The 16088-nt window shown below is 48.8% G+C and overlaps 1 pseudogene; it reads left to right on the top strand.

Moving 5' to 3' along the window:
• The first annotated feature begins 9500 nt into the window (after positions 1–9500).
• On the top strand, positions 9501–11798 carry LOC112610180 (annotated as a pseudogene).
• The last annotated feature ends 4290 nt before the right edge of the window (positions 11799–16088 follow it).

Below are 16088 nucleotides of genomic sequence, written 5' to 3'. Positions count from 1 at the left end.
AATGTCGGAGTGATTTAGCCCCCGGTAGGGGACATCTGGCCAGGTTTGGTGACATTTCTGGTTGTCGCATCTGGAGGAGGGTTACTACTGGCATCTGGTGGGTACAGGCCAGGGATGCTGCCCAGCATCCTACAGTGCACAGGGCACACAATGAGGAATTACCCAGCCCAGCATGTCCATAGTGCCCAGGTTAAAACACCCTGCTCTAAAGCAGTGGCTCTCAGAGTAGGGTCATTATCATCTGGGAAATTGGTAGAATGGCAAATCATCTACCTGTCCCCTGCACTGAATAGGAAACCCTGAGGGTGGGGCCCAGCAATGTGTGTTTTGACAGGGCTTCCAGGTGACTCTGATGCTTGCTAAAACTTGAGAACGCTGCTGAAAGAGGCCAAGGGGGCTGAAGGAGAGGGAGGGAAGGAAGGCAGGACGGGCAAACTCAGAACCCCCACCATATGCCAGGCTCTGAGCCAGGTAGAGGCCTCCAGGGCAGTGAGACATTGACAATTAGGAGACACACAGAGAAGCCTCAAGGTGGCAGCAGGTGGAATGGAGGAGCAGGGAGGGGGCCAACCGCAGACACAGGGTCCAGGCGAGGCTCCCAGGATGAGAGGGCTCAGCTAAGTCTAGAGGAGATGGAGGAGATCCCAGACCAAGGCGGGTGAGGACAGCAGTCTGGGTGGGGAGAACAGGGTGACATAGAAAGGCAGGGAAACCAGAGAGAGAGAGAGAGAGAGAGAGAAAGAAAGGGAAAGAGGGGGAGGAAAGGAAAAAGAGCAGGGAGGGGGACAGAGAAAGGGGGAGAGAGAGAGAAGAGGGGTAGAGAGGAAGAGAGAAAGGGAGAGAGAGAGCGAGGGAGAAAGGGGAGAGGGAGAGAGAGAGGAGGAGGAGGAAGGGTAAGAGACGGGGAGGGAGAAAGGGAAAGAGAGAGGGAGGGAGAAAGGAAAAAAGAGAGAGGGAGAGGAGGAGAAAGAGAGAGGGAGGGAGAAAGAGAGGGAGAGGGGAAGGATAGAGAGGAAGAGAGAAAGGGAGAGAGAGAGGGAAAGGAAGGGGAGAAAGAGAGAGCAAGGAAGGGAAAGAGATCCCTCTGGGAAACTGCAAGATGTTTAGCAGCCTCTAAGAGGCAGGGTTGTGGGGTGGGAGTTGGAGTGAAGCCAGACAGAGTGGCAACAGCCAGGACAGAGGGGCCCTGTTGTTGGCCAAGCAGCTCACAGTGGTTCTCAGCCCCTACTCAACCCACGAATCACCTGGGGAGCCTTAAAAAAAAGTAGCCAATGCCCCAGTCTCATTCAAGATCCACTGAGTCAGAAAGCGACTAGAAGACCCGCAGGGCGACATTAAAATGTTCTTAAAACTCCCAGGTAATTCTTCTGGGCCCCCAGGGTGGAGAGCACCTGAGCTGTAGCTAAGGAAAGAGGGAAGACATTCCCTCTATTTCCTTTGATTCTCGAGGCACTCCATTTTAAAAATAAGAAAATCAAGGCTCAGAGAAACTAAATGACTTTTGCCAAGTCACAGAGCAAGTTGGTGACGGGACTGAGATCTCAGAGACACAGGACACAAAGATCCCAGGGCAGGCAGGAAGAGCCCAGCAGAGCTCCTTTGTCCAGCTCTTTGGGGTGGGGTGGGGGGCTTAGTGACACTGCAGTGGTGGACTGCAGAAAGATGATGGAGGAAGGCTCAGAGGATCTTGACTTATATCCAACCACGGAGCGAACAGCCTGGGCTTGCAGAGGCCTGGGTTCCCCAGTCAGTGGCCTTTCGCGACTCCTCTCCCAAGTGGCACAAAATGGGCCCTGCATCCACTCCTTCCCCCAAGCCTCTCTCTACAGGTTGGACCCAGGCATGCTTCACTTTTTGGTGAGGCTGGTTCCGTTTTGCAATGACAAATGCTTCCCTGGGCGATGACAGCTAAGGGGCTGTTGGAAGCTCTTTGTGGTTTGCAAAGCGATTTCACTCAACGTTAAGAGGCCTCCCGTGTGCTGGCTCTGTGTTCAAATGTGGATTATACAGGTGGTCAGCTTTCCAGTGTAAGAGATGGGAATTTAATGAGGTAATAATGCGACCAAGGGTAGCCCCAGGTGTTCCAAAGGGTACAGGTAGATGAGGAGGACGAGCCCCCAGGAGTGCACGCAGACTCAGAAAGCTGCTGGGAGGAGGGACAGCTTGAGAAAGGAACAGCAGGGCCCCCAGGTGGAAGAGGAGGAAGGGGAAGAAAGGCCTTCTGCATTGTCTTATTTACTTCTCACCACAATCCTGAAAGGTAGAGCTATTGTCTCTGTTTTATGGCTGAGAAAACTGAGGCTCAGAGAGGTTATGTAACTTACCCAAGGTCACACAGCAAGGACCTGGCAAAGCTGAGACTCAGGCTCCTCAGGAAGAATCCCATGCCCTCTGCTGGCAGCATGGAAGTGACTAGAAGTCAGGAGGGGACTTGGAGCACGGCTTTTACATTAAGGGCCTGCAGAAAAGCAGATAGCCATCCAGTTACTGCAGTAGCCAGAATATTTCCAGCATCCCTCCCCATCTTAATTTTTATAATTTCTCCTTCAGGGGAAGATCAGCCAACTGAGGCAATTATTCCAAGTTTCAAATAGACATAACCCTGGGAGGTGAGAATTCTTTTTTTGTTGCTATGTGTTTGTTTTGAGACAGAGTCTCGCTCTCTCGCCCAGGCTGGAGTGCAGTGGCGCGATCTCAGGCTCACTGCAAGCTCCGCCTCCTGGGTTCACACCATTCTCCTGCCTCAGCCTCCCGAGTAGCAGGGACTACAGGCGCCTGCCACCACGCCCGGCTAATTTTTTTATATTTCGTTTAGTAGAGACAGGGTTTCACCGTGTTAGCCAGGATGGTCTCGATCTCCTGACCTCGTGATCCGCCCGCCCTGGCCTCCCAAAGTGCTGGGATTACAGGCATGAGCCACCGCGCCCGGCCGAGAATTCTTGTATAAGTCTTTTCTTTGTGAGGGACTTCACAGAGGACTCCAAGATAACCACTCCTGTTCTTCTCCCCAGCCCCTGCCTGCCCCTGCTGATATTCTAAACTGGAAAATACTTCTGATTTGAATATTCTAACTGTGTAAATTTTCTTCCCTGGCATACTTTCAGCTAGATTTCAAGAGGGAACCAAAGATGTGTATCTTTGCAATTTAATTAAAATGTGTTTGCTCGCTGGTTAATAAAGACAAGCTTCACCACTGCTCACACCTTTTTCTGTGCATTTTTCCAGCCATTTGAAGCATCCCCTCGATGGATAACTGGGCCAGGCAGTTATCCAAGGTAGAGGGGGACCTGTGCTGCCAGAAATGCAGCGACCAGGGCCCCCAACTGCCTGAATGATGCCAGTACAGGACTCCCTAGTTGGGACCCAAATTAAACAGAAAGGAGGACATGCCGGGTGCATTAGATGAGCAAATAGTACAAATGTCATTCACTCTCTACACAGAAGGAAATTGCCCAAGGAGCGGATGGTTCCCTTGATGAGTGGCTTTGAGATCACAGGACAGAAAAATGGAAAGAGTGAGCAGCCACTGTCTCCCAGGCAGCCCTTTCCGGCCAGCCCCTTGGGGAAAAAATGCACAGACTCCTGGAAACAGCCGAAGTGTGGAATCTGCACAGCCTCCTGGAACAAAGAGGGTCAGAAAAGAGGTCAGCAGTCCGTGTCCCAAAGCACATCCTTCCTGGATGATTTTCTTTATCCAAGCTGACTCACACACCCTCACCCAACCCCACCCAACCCCACCCAGGACTCCCAAACCAGCGGGTCCTTTATGTGTTTTCTTAGAGTGCAGGAGGTAGGGAGATAGAGCACCTCGAGCGGCCTGAGTGGTCCAGCCAGCCCCAAGTTCAAGGATGGCCTTCACTTCAGACTTGGTTCTTAAAAGAGCATATTTTCTAGAAAAGTGGAGGAGGAGGAAACGTGAGGCCAGCAACTAGGAGGCAAGTCAGAGAGTGGAGGCAGCCAGGCGGGTCCTAACAGAAAAGGGGGGGCAAATCCTCACATCATCAAGCTCTGTTTGTCTTCAGCACAGGCAATGTATTGGGGCATGTTCTTCACTTCTCGGAGCTCCACATGCCTCGTCTGTGGAATCGGTCAGTTACAGTTCCTCCCAAGCCGTACGGGTGCTAAGGGGCTCCCACACCTGAGCACACAACAAAGGCTGCTCCTCCCTTGCTCCATCCTCCTCCATCACAGGCGCCTGGTCATTTCTCCCGCGTGCTTCCGCTTTGCAGAAAATTCCTAGTAGTCCTTAGCTTTCCAGGGAGTGGATGGCTCTCCCAACCCACTAAAAAACTACTGAAGGCCGGGCGCAGTGGCTCACACCTGTAATCCCAGCACTTTGGGAGGCCGAGGTGGGCGGATCACCTGAGGTCAGGAGTTCAAGACCAGCCTAGCCCACATGGTGAAACCCCAGCTCTATAAAAATATAAAAATTAGCCGGGTTTGCTGGCAGGCGCCCGTAATCCCAGCTACTCCGGAGGCTGAGGCAGGAGAATTGCTTGAACCCAGAGGCGGAGGTTGCAATGAGCCGAGATTGTGCCACTGCACTCCAGCCTGGGCAACAGAGCGAGACTCTGTCTCAAAACAAAACAAAATTTAAAAACTACGGGAGGTCAAGGACTGTTTTAAATTCCCCACTGTTGCAACAGTGGGGAATTCCCCACAGTGTATTCAACCCATATCTCAACCAACTTAATATTCCCAGAGATATACACATATTAGTGGCTCAATAGATAGATACAGTGGAGATACCAAAGTATACCTATTGAATGAATCAGTGAGTGAATGAATGAATGAATGTAGCCTCCTCCCCAGGGTCCTTTCTCTGGCCTTTGTAGCCCAGAGCTCTGAGTAATGGCTCCAGTGGGGTGGGCCGGGGCCAGGCTGCTGTCCTCCAGAGAGAAGGGGCAACAGCACGTCCAGAAGCTCCCCAGGGTAAACGCTGACACAATGCCCACAATGGGCATGGGAGACTCTTTTGTCTCATCTGCCCTTTGTCCGTGGTTCATGTGCCCTGGGGCTGCTAGGAGCCTGTGCCGTTGCTAGGGAACCACCTCACTGATCATTCAGGAAAGGAGGACCTACAGCCACCAGGGGTCAGAGGCCCAGTTCTGCTCCTTGCTGCTGAGAGGACCCTGCGGGGATTTGTGATGAGACCAAATGAGCCCTCACCTGGACCATCGCTTATACTAACTGAGAGCTTTGTCCTGTGCCCAATACAGTTTACCCACGGGATGAAATTAGAAGCCCAGGTTCTCCTGGAAAGGAACAATGGCTTCCAGTCCCTCCCCTCCAGGGAGAGAGAGCAGTGGCTGCTCAGTCCTGTCTAATGAAGGAAGTGATGGCCAGGCCGCAGCCTCAGGGAGGCTGGGAAGTATGGAGTGGTGTTTGTGCCCTGATGTGTAATCCCCAAGGGAAATGGATAAATGAGTTTTCCCACTCCCTTTTCTTCTTTAAATATTTTCTTAAGAGACAGAGTCTTGTTCTGTCACCCAGGCTGGAGTGTAGTGGCGTGATGATCATGATTCGCTGCAGCCTTAACCTCCTGGGTTCAAGCAGTCCTCCCACCTCAGCCTCCCTAGTAGCTGGGACTATAGGCACGAGCCACCACATCCAGCTAATTTTTTAATTTTTTGTAGAGATGGGGTCTCACTGTGTTGCCCAGGCTGGTGGTCTTGAACTCCTGGCCTCAAGTGATCCTCCTGCCTCTGCCTCACAAAACGTTAGGACTATAGAAGTAAGCCACTATGCCTACCCCCCTCCCTTTTTAAAACCACTAATTCTCCACCAGGGGTGATTCTGACTCCTCGTCCTCCCCAGGGTCATGTGGCCACATCTGGAAACATTTTTGATTGTCACTCAATGCTGGTAAGATTCTCCAAGTCATGACGAAACACAGATATCCTTATAAATGATCCCATCACCAGGAATTTGTTTTCTAAATCCTTACAACAGCCTAAAGTGTGGTCATTATTATCCCCGTGTTACAAATGAGGAAACTGAGGCACAAAAGGGCTTGTTGAAGAGCACGGTTGCAGGTGAGGTTCCCGGAGAAGCAGAACCTGAGACAAAGCTCCGTGTGCAGGACTGCCAGGAAAAGACGGGAAACACTGGGCTGTGACGCCATCTTAAAGAAGGTCTCAGTCGACCCTGAGGAGTTTTGGAGCTGAGCTGACCCTTTGGAGTTGTCTCAGGTTGGGTAGAGGGAACCAGGCCTTTATACCCTGGCTTGGATCAGTCCCTGATCACAGGCTGCCCTTGGAAAGAGGCATGACTTTGGGACAGGCCATTTTTTTTTTTCAGATGAGGCAATCCAAGGCTGACGGCTGAAAGCCACCTCTGGCGGCACTTCCAGGACCTGGGCAAATAAGTCCTTCATTCCTGAAGAGGAGTCTGGTGCATTTCACAGCATCTACCAGTCACTTCACTAATAAGGCCAGAGGTGGAATTGTGTCCAGATCCTCTGCTCACCCCCTTCCCTTTGCCATCAAGTCTCTGTCCTCAGCCTCTGATTTACAAGGGGACCAAGAGGCCCCAGGAAAAGAACTCAAGTAACCTCCATGACTGGAGTTTCTAGCTGGACTAGAACTCAGCTGCAGGAGTGAGGACTGGACAAGAGAAGCCCAATTGTAGGGCTTGGGACAGTGCAGCTGCAAGGCCCAGAAAGGAAGAGAACTTGCTCCTGGTCACAGGATGAACCACCTTTTACACCCTCAGACCCCATAGTCTGACTTGGCCCCCTGCACTCTCTCCCCTTCCAACCCCTACAGACCCTTACAGGATGGTTCCATCTCATTGCTGCAGGACTCAGAACCTAGAATTTACATAATCATGGGATTTTCGCACTGGAAGTTAGTAATCTCCAGTGTTTTCTCCTGAGGAGTTGAAACCCAGGTGTGCACCGTGCGTTCCCAACAACACAGGAGTAACTCCTCTGGGGACACAAAGCTGGAGGTGCCACTGGAACCCAGGTCTCCCAACTCCAAGGTCCTGGAACCACGACACGCTGCTGCAGGCAGCAAGACAGACAGACAGTGCTGCTTTACCAGGCACCACCCTGCCCTTTCCTCTCTGTGCCCAGCCTCCCGTACTCCTCAAACAGTGCGGAGGTGAACAGCTCCTCTTCGCCCCTGTGCTCTGCTCATTCCTGCTCATTCTCAGGTCTCCTGTTCCCTACCAGGCTTTTTCAGACCGCCCCCTTCCCGCCCCCACCACCATCACCACCACCCAGGCTAGGTCAGCTTCCACCCCACTCCTCGCTTTATTTTCCCATGACATCCTGTAATGATCCATCATGCATATTACTGTTATGTGGTTAATCAACCACTGTGCAATTGGTTAATATGTTAGTGGTTAATCAACCACTGTGCAATTGCTTAGTCAATGTCTATCTCATTAGAATATAAGCTCCCATGACTGTGGGACCAGAGCTGTGTTATCCACCGGTGTGCCCTCTACCACCAAGAATGACTGAACTAATGAAGAGTCCATGCTGTCTTATATGTTCTCCAATTCTTAGCCACAGTTGTCCTGACTTCTTAGACAAATGTCAAATGCCTCAAAGGCACAGAATGAGATTTCATGAGTGTCCCCACCTCCTGAGCACCTAGTCCAATGTCAAGCACAGAGTGGCCAATCGCTGATTGATTGATTGATTGATTGCTGCCTGAACCTCCGGAACACCCCCGTCAGGAAAGGGAGTGAGGGATTCTTGTGCTTCTCCAAAGACGGAAGGGCAGAGGCCTCGGAAATTTCTGGACTGAGCCTGGGCGGAGGGGAGGAGGTAATTAGCTCAAATCACATTAACGTGGTTCTCAGGAAATGGCTGCTGAATTAGACATTCCAGCCACAGCAGCTGCCTCTTTTTAATAGGACATTAATGCTCATTGTGAGCAATTACTGTATTTGCAATGGTTTCTTAATGTTCAGCTTCTGGAGCCCTGAAAGGAAAGGGCTTTGTGTTTCCAGTAACCAGCTCTCCACTTTAAGGCAGAGGAATGAGCTGGGGAGATGCTCCTGGCCAGATCAGGGAGCCAACGCCCCAGTCAGTCTGGAGAAGGAGCCAGGGACTCCAGGCTCCTGTGCCTGGCTTCTCTGACCAGCTGATACCTCCAGGACCTTGTGAAGAGTGGGTCTGCACAGGAATGTCTCCATGCACAAGGGAGCCTCACTGAATCTTCTCTACTGCTCCCTGCAGTTAGGCAGCTGCCTAAAGCCAGTCCCTGCTAAGTGCTCCTAACAGCATCCGGTACCTCTCCCAGCACAATGCTTACCATACTTATCACTTTGATTCTAATAGCATTTCCCCTCTTGATTTTAGAGTAATTAAGGTTCACTGCAAAAATAAAGCAAAGTGTAAAATAAGCCAACAGATCACATCTCTGACGTTTTCCTATGCATAGGCACACATAAAGATATGTAAAGTCTGGCTTTAAAAAATGGAGCCGGCCGGGCGCGCTGGCTCACGCCTGTAATCCCAGCACTTTGGGAGGCCGAGGCGGGCGGATCACGAGGTCAGGAGATCGAAACCATCCTGGCTAACACGGTGAAACCCCGTCTCTACTAAAATTACAAAAAAAATTAGCCGGTCATGGTGGCGGGCGCCTGTAGTCCCAGCTACTCAGGAGGCTGAGGCAGGAGAATGGTGTGAACCTGGGAGGCGGAGCTTGCAGTGAGCCGAGATCGCGCCACTGCACTCCAGCCTGGGTGACACAGTGAGACTCTGCCTCAAAAAAAAGAAAAAAGAAAAAAAAATGGAGCCAATCCAACCATCCACCTTGCTATGGGACAATGGGGTGACCACTTTGTTTTAATTGCTTATGTAATTATCTGCCTTTCCCTATGAGATGTAGCCTCAGCTTGGGCAGCACCCAGCCAGGCTTGCTGGCAGAGTACCTAGCACATGGCAGTCACCCCACACATGATAGCTGACTAGATGGCGTGTCAGGTAGGATCCTTTGCGTTGCAAGCAACCCAGTTAAAGCACCCAATTAAAACTGACTAAAGGAATGTAATAGCTAAAAAATCTTGGATGTTCAGAAATAGTTCTAGCTTCAAATGAGACTTGATCCAGTAACTCAAACCATGTCATCCACTACCTAATCAACCTTTCCCTCTGTCTCTGTACCTGTCTCCCACTCCATCCTATCTTGTGTGGCTCCTTGGGTTGGCCCAGAACACCTAGGCAGACAAGACCTTGTTCTTACACCACATGGTCCAGATAAGAACCAGCTGTTCTCTCCTTAGCCTAAATTGGGGCACACGACTTTCTCTGAAGCCATCCCAGTGGCCAATGCAATGGCTAGATCTGGGGTGGGGTCCATCCCACCAAAGTCCCATGAGAAGAACTGGAGAAGCGAAAGGAAAACAGATACTCAGTAGCAACGAAAGATGAAGAGATGAGTGGACACATAAGCAGGTGGATGGAAGAATGAATCAGTGACTGAGGAGAGCAGCAAGAGGAGCTAGTTCAGTGTAATGTTCTCTCTCTTGAGAATCTGGCCATGACTAGCAGTGTGGGAGTGCGGCAGAAGAGGCAGAGAGGCTGCGGGCAGGAGATGCGCAGAAGGGTACAGAAGAGAAGCAGCAGCAGGGGGAGCAAGGAAGCCTCCCCTTGTCCTACCTGATACACCATCTAGCCAGCTACCATTTGTGGGGTGACTGCCATGTGCTAGGTGCTCTGCCAACAAGCAGTAGCGAGCCTGGCTGGGTGCTGCCCACGCTGAGACTGCATTTCATAGGGAAAGGCAAACAATTACGTGAGCAATTAAAACAAAGTGGTCACCCCATCGTCCCAAAACAGGGGCATGAGAATGAGTGGACAATGGGCTGTTCCAGCAAGAAGCCACCAGCTCCTGCTTCTGAAGACTGAAGGGGACGTGGCTGCTCCACCTGCAGGAGCCACACCGCAGCGGATCCTGCATTCAAGAACCCATTCTCATCCCGTTCTGAGATTTCTGTCTCCTCTTTTTGCCCATTATTATGCTTATAATAATCACTATTATATAAGCATATACTATATGCTTATATATTTATATTATATTATAATTACTATTATATAAGCATATATTATATGCTTATATAATTATATATTATATTATAACAATTACTATTATATAAGCACATATATGCTTATATAATTATATTATAATAATTACTGTTATATAAGCACATATTATATGCTTATATATATTATAATAATTACTATTATATTATAATAATTACTATTATATTATATTATAATAATTACTATTATATAAGCAGTTCCCTATCCCACTTAACTTGTTTCTTGCGCTATCCAGAGTGATTTTTTCTTTGTTCCAACCAAAGGGGCGAAACAAGTAAAATGTCTTTACTAATTTGACCAAGCATCAGTATTAAAGAATGAAGTGAATGGAGTGATAGAACTAGTTATTGAAGGGAATTTGACTTCTCCCTTGATTAGTAATTAGCAACAGCTGCTTAATCGAACCTGGGTTTCCCATCCCCGAGTTCAAAGCTAACAAGGCAGTTACTGAGTGCATTTTCTAAGTGCGTCACGTATATCCACTCATGTAACACTCTCAGCCCTAGGAGGTACAACTGCTTCCATCTATCCATTTTACAGATAAAGAAATGCAAATCGGATGAGGCATAGCTGGGATTTGAACCCGTGGAGTCCAGTTCTAGAATCTGTGTTCTTAGTTACTAGGTTTTCCCAGTCTTTCAGTGTGGACTACCCTTTCTAATGTACCCTACCTTTGTTGTATTTTCAAACCTCTTTTTTCTGTCAATCTATTACAAGATCCTGAATGCAGAAAAAAAATTCTGGCTTTTCAATCTGCCATCTGCAGTGGAACTGCCACCGAAATACAGATTTATTTTTTATAAAAATCTTTATGGGGAAGACCATCATCCTCAAGGCTGAATCCTTGGATATGACAGAAAATGTAAAGGCGAAGACCCAGAATAAGAAAGGAATTCCTCTTAATCAGCAAAGGCGGATCTTTGCTGGAAAGCAACTGGAAGAAGAAGATGGATATACTTTGACTCCTTCCGTCCCTCCCTCCCTCCCTCCCTCCCTCCCTTCCTTCCTTCCTTCCTTCCTTCCTAGAGTGTCTTGCTGTGTCACCCAGGCTGGAATGCAGTGGCGCAATCTTGGTTCACTGAAACCTCCACCTTCTAGGCTCAAGTGATCCTTCCATCTCAGCCTCCCGAGTAGCTGGGACTACAGGCACACACCACCATGCCTGGCTGATTTTTGTATTTTTACTAGAGACAGGGTTTCACCATGTTGCCCAGGCTCGTCTTGAATTCCTGAGCTCAAGCAATCCCCCATCTCGGCCTCCCAAAGTGCTGAGATTACGGGTGTGAGCCACAGCACCTGGCTAATTTTTTTTTTACTTTTAGTAGAGACTGGGTTTCACCATCTTGGCCAGGCTGGTCTCAAACTCCTCACCTCGTGATCCACCCGCCTCGACCTCCCAAAGTGCTGGGATTACAGGCATGAGCCACCGCGCCCGGCTGATTACAACTTTCAAAAAGAGTCTACTCTTCATCTTGTGGGAAGACTTCGTGGTGGTGCTGAGAAAAGGAAGAAATCTTACACCACCCCCAGGAAGAATAAGCATGAGAGAAGGAAGGTTAACCGGCTGACTTGAAATACTAGAAAATGGATGAGAATGGCCAAATTAGTTTGCCTTCTTTGGAAACGCCCTTCAGATGATTGTAGCACTGGAGTGTTTATGGCCAGCCACTTGGAGCGAAATTACTGTGGCAAATTGTTGCTTGATGATTGCTTCAACAAACCAGAAGACAAGTAGTGGTGTATGAGTTAATAAAAGACATGAGCTAACTTTTTTTAAAAAGTCCGAGCGGAGCTGCTCCGATTAAAGATGGGTGCGAGAGTCACAGCTGCCTCGGCACCTCCCTCCTCCCGCGCAGGGAGCGTGTTTGAAAATCTCCTGTGTATGTGTGGACGGAAGCAGGGGGGCTGAGAGTCTGACCTGTAAGATTCCAGGGGGGATTCCCACTGCACTTGCTCTGGGATCCTGGCAAGTCATGTCACCTCTCAGATTTCAGGGTAACCTCCTACAACTCACAAGGGACCAAACTCACAATGGGCTCCCTGCCCATCCCAGGGTTCTGCTTGCTGGTTGGGCCAGCCTGGTAACAGATTATTTTCTGCCCAGAGAGGCTAGAAGCTAAAAAGAGAAAAATGAAATGAAGGAAATAGCAACTCTTACTCTGCCCCTAGCTCCTAGCTCACCAACTAGGTGCAGAAGTGAAATACAGTAACACCCGTAGCTGTCATCAGCTGGAACACTTTCCATCTCTCTCAAATTTAAAGAGTTGCTTTGTCTCTCTCCCTCTCCCTCCCACCCTTTTCCTCGCCTTCTCCCCCTCTTTCCCTCTCTCCCCTCCTCCCCATCTCTCTCCCTTTCTCTCTTCCCCTCTCCCCACAGTCTATGCCTGTGTGTGTGCGCGTGTGTGCCTGTGTGTGTGCGTGTGTATGAATATCCTCTGTTTTGCTCCTTTCCATCAAGCATTTGAACTTCATCAGTCACCGTACGATCAGCGGAGCAGGCACCGTATATTTGTTCTGTGATTGTAGAACCTACAATCTCCTTTCTGATAAAGGAATCCTACTTGTTTCCATAGAGTATGACGTCCTCAAAATAAACTTACACAGAACATAATTCGATTTTTTAAAGAGCTATAAAGCAGGTCTCCCCACAGAGATCAAAAGCCCACTTCCTGCCCACAGTACATGGTGCTGTATCTATTTGTCTGCAGAGATAAGAAGGTCCAATATCTGAGCAGAACTAATTTCAAAGCCTGCTCAGCAGACTGCTGATAAATGTCTTTTAACCGGCTCTGTTGAAATGTGTAACAGAGCTATCTTTTTTTTTCTTTTTAGACAGGGTCTTGCAGTCACTGGAAAGCTTTATGCTCTCGGGGGTGGAATCACTGGGTGGTAGCAGGCTTAGGGTCATTTCAAAGAAATGCACGCCAGCCCCATAGCAAGAACTCATCTCTACAAAAAATTTAAAAATTAACTAGGCATGGTGGTGTGTGCCTGTAGTCCCAGCTGCTTGCGAGGCTGAGGCAGGAGGATCATTTGAGCCCAGGAGGTCAAGGCTGCAGTGAGTTATAATAGAAGCACTACACTCAAACCTGAATGACATTGTGGGACCCCAATTCCAAAAAAGAAAGAGAGAGAGAGAGAAAGGAATGAAGGAAGGAAGGAAGGAAGGAAGGAAGGAAGGAAGGAAGGAAGGAAGGAAGGAAGGAAGGAAGGAAGGGAGGGAGGGAGGGAGGGAGGGAGGGAGGGAAAGAAAGAGGAAGGAAGGAAGAAAAAGAAAGAAAGAGAGGAAGGAAGGAAGGAAGGAAGGAAGGAAGGAAGGAAGGAAGGAAAAGAAAGAGAGAGAGGAAGGAAGGAAGGGAGGGAGGGAGGGAGGGACGGAGGGAGGGAAAGAAAGAGGAAGGAAGGAAGGAAGAAAAAGAAAGAAAGAGAGGAAGGAAGGAAGGAAGGGAGGGAAAGAAAGAGGAAGGAAGGAAGAGAAAGAAAGAAAGAAAGAAAGAAAGAAAGAAAGAAAGAAAGAAAGAAAGAAAGAGAGAAAGAGAAAGAGAAAGAGAAAGAAAGAAAGAAAAGAAAAGAAAAGAAAGAAAGGGAAAGAAAGAAAGAGATGAAGGGAAGGAAGGAAGGAAAGAAGGGAGGGAGGAAGGGAAAGAAGGGAGGGAGGGAAGGAGAAATGAATGCACCCTAGGCAGAAACAGGGAATCTGTACTCAGATGAAGAAGGAATTTAAGCAGGAGAACAGAACTAATGGCCAGGATACTTCTGGGCAGTAATTTCTGGATCATATGACAACCTATCTTCCACGCCAGAAAAGGAACCTCTGATTCCCACTAATGGTGAAACTGCCCAAGGGATTAAGTATTTTTCCATTCAGGATCTAACTTTAAGATCAGAATCAAGTCCTTCCCCTCTAATTTGGCCCATTTTCTCCATAAAGGACCATTATTATGATACAATAATCACTTTGTGGGTGCATTTTCTAGGCTAGGCACTAAGCGAGCCATTTTTTTTCACTCACTCATCCATCCTACAAACCTTTATTGGCAAACCACCGGGCGCCAGGCTCTGTCCTGCATGTTGGGGATACGGCGATAAGGAATGTATTTGAAGTCCCTTTTGTCATATGGCTCACATTCAAGTAGGAAGACACATAATCTTTTTAATGAGCAATAAATACACCTTGCCAAGCAACAAGGAAAGCTAAAAAGCAAACAAACAAACAAAAAAAGAATGAGGAGATTGAAACAGCATCCGATTTCAGATAGAGAAGTCGAGAGAGACTCTAAGATGAGGTGCAATTTGAGCAGGAATCGAAAAGCAGTGGGAGATTCAGCCTACTAAATATCAAGGGAAGGGCAATCCAGTGGAGGGCACGGCGCAGGGAGAGGCCGTGAGGTGGGGGCGCATTGGTGTGTTGGAGGGGCATCTGGGAAGTGAGCGGTGATGGACAGAATGAGCAGAAGGAGGGCATGAGTCCAGAGGGGTCACAGGCCCTGGAAGCATCCTGGGGACATGGATTTTATTCTGAAGCTGTTAGAGAGCTTTGAGATGAAGGAGAGTCATGATATCTATGTGTTAAGGACAATTCTAGTTACTGTGAGGAAAACAGGGTTTAGACAGGCAAGAGTGGAAGCTGAAAGACTGGTTAGGCAGCAGATGCCACAGTCCAGGTGTGAGGTGTTTGGGTTTGGGTTGGGCTCCTAACTGTGAGGGTGGACAGGAGTCGCCCGATTGCAGTTATGTTTCCAAAGTGGAAGCACCGAGATTTGTTGCTGAATTAAGCATGCAAGAGAAAAAACAGGTCAAAGATGATTCCAAGATTTTGGCTGGAGCAACCAGGAGAATTGACGGTGCCATTTAGAACAAGAAGAAGACTTACAAAGAACGCAGCTGATTGTGGGGAGGGTATCCGGGATTTGGCTTTGGACCTGTTTGAACAGAAATCACATAGGAGCTGGGGCACGGTATAAGGAGAGCCCAAAAGAGGGCTGAGGACTGGGCCCCGGGGTTAGCCCAACTTGTGATTTGGGCGAAGAGGAGGATTCCTCAGAGAAGGATTCAGCAAAGGAGGCTGAGGAAGAGTAGCCTGGGAGGTTAAGAGAGACCTAAGAGAGAGTGATGTCCCCCGGCAGAGAGCACCAGGCGTTTCAAGGCAGAGGGCCTGATTCACTGTGTCACAAGCCACTGACAAAGGGAGCAACAGGGGACTGAGGCTTGACCTCAGATTTGGCAACACACAGCTGACCTTGATAATGTCATCATATGTAATTCTGATACCAGCCCTGCAAGCTAAATATTACTGTCTTCATTTTACAGATAAGGCAACGGAGGCCAGAGGAGGTTCAGTGACGCACCCAGGGTCACATAACCAGTGAATGTTGGGGATCAGATTAGAGTGCCCATGTCTCCAGCCTCCTTCTACCATTGACACCATCACACTGACTATCCGGGCAGGACCCTCCCACCGCGTCTGAGAGCTCAGGCTCGATTTCACTGCCAAGCCGATAATGTCGGCAACAGCACTTACGGTGCTGGCCCATAATTGAAACAAGCTTTGAGAGTTAACTGCCACCCCAGAGGCCTCAGGGAGGAGGTGGCTGCCCTCAAAGGCTCAGTCTTGTATTCTCTAACCTCTCTACCCTGAAGAGGATCCCACCAGCTGCCTCTTCTTCCAGATCCTGCCAAGAATTAGACATCTCCCAACCCCACTCCCAGGCCCCTTCTCCATATCCTCCCTGTCGATCATCCCCTTTAAACTAATAGAAAACAGTGAATAATTTTCTATCATGCATCTTTGGATTGTTTACTGATTACCATAAACAGTAGCTGTATTTTAAATGCATTTTTTCAGCTTACTGTATTTTTATTTTACTATTTTTTGTTTTTGTTTTTGTTTTTGTTTTGAGATGAAGTCTCACTCTGTCACCCAGGCTGGAGTGCAGTGGCTTAATGTTGGCTCACTGCAACCTCTGCCTCCTGGATTCAAGCGATCCTCCTGCCTCAGCCTCCCAAGTAGCTGGGATTATAGGTA

The sequence above is a fragment of the Theropithecus gelada genome, chromosome 16 (genome assembly GCF_003255815.1).
Source record: "Theropithecus gelada isolate Dixy chromosome 16, Tgel_1.0, whole genome shotgun sequence".
Taxonomy (NCBI): domain Eukaryota; kingdom Metazoa; phylum Chordata; class Mammalia; order Primates; family Cercopithecidae; genus Theropithecus; species Theropithecus gelada.
Note: the sequence above shows the minus strand (reverse complement) of the source record. Positions and strands in the feature narration are given on the sequence as shown.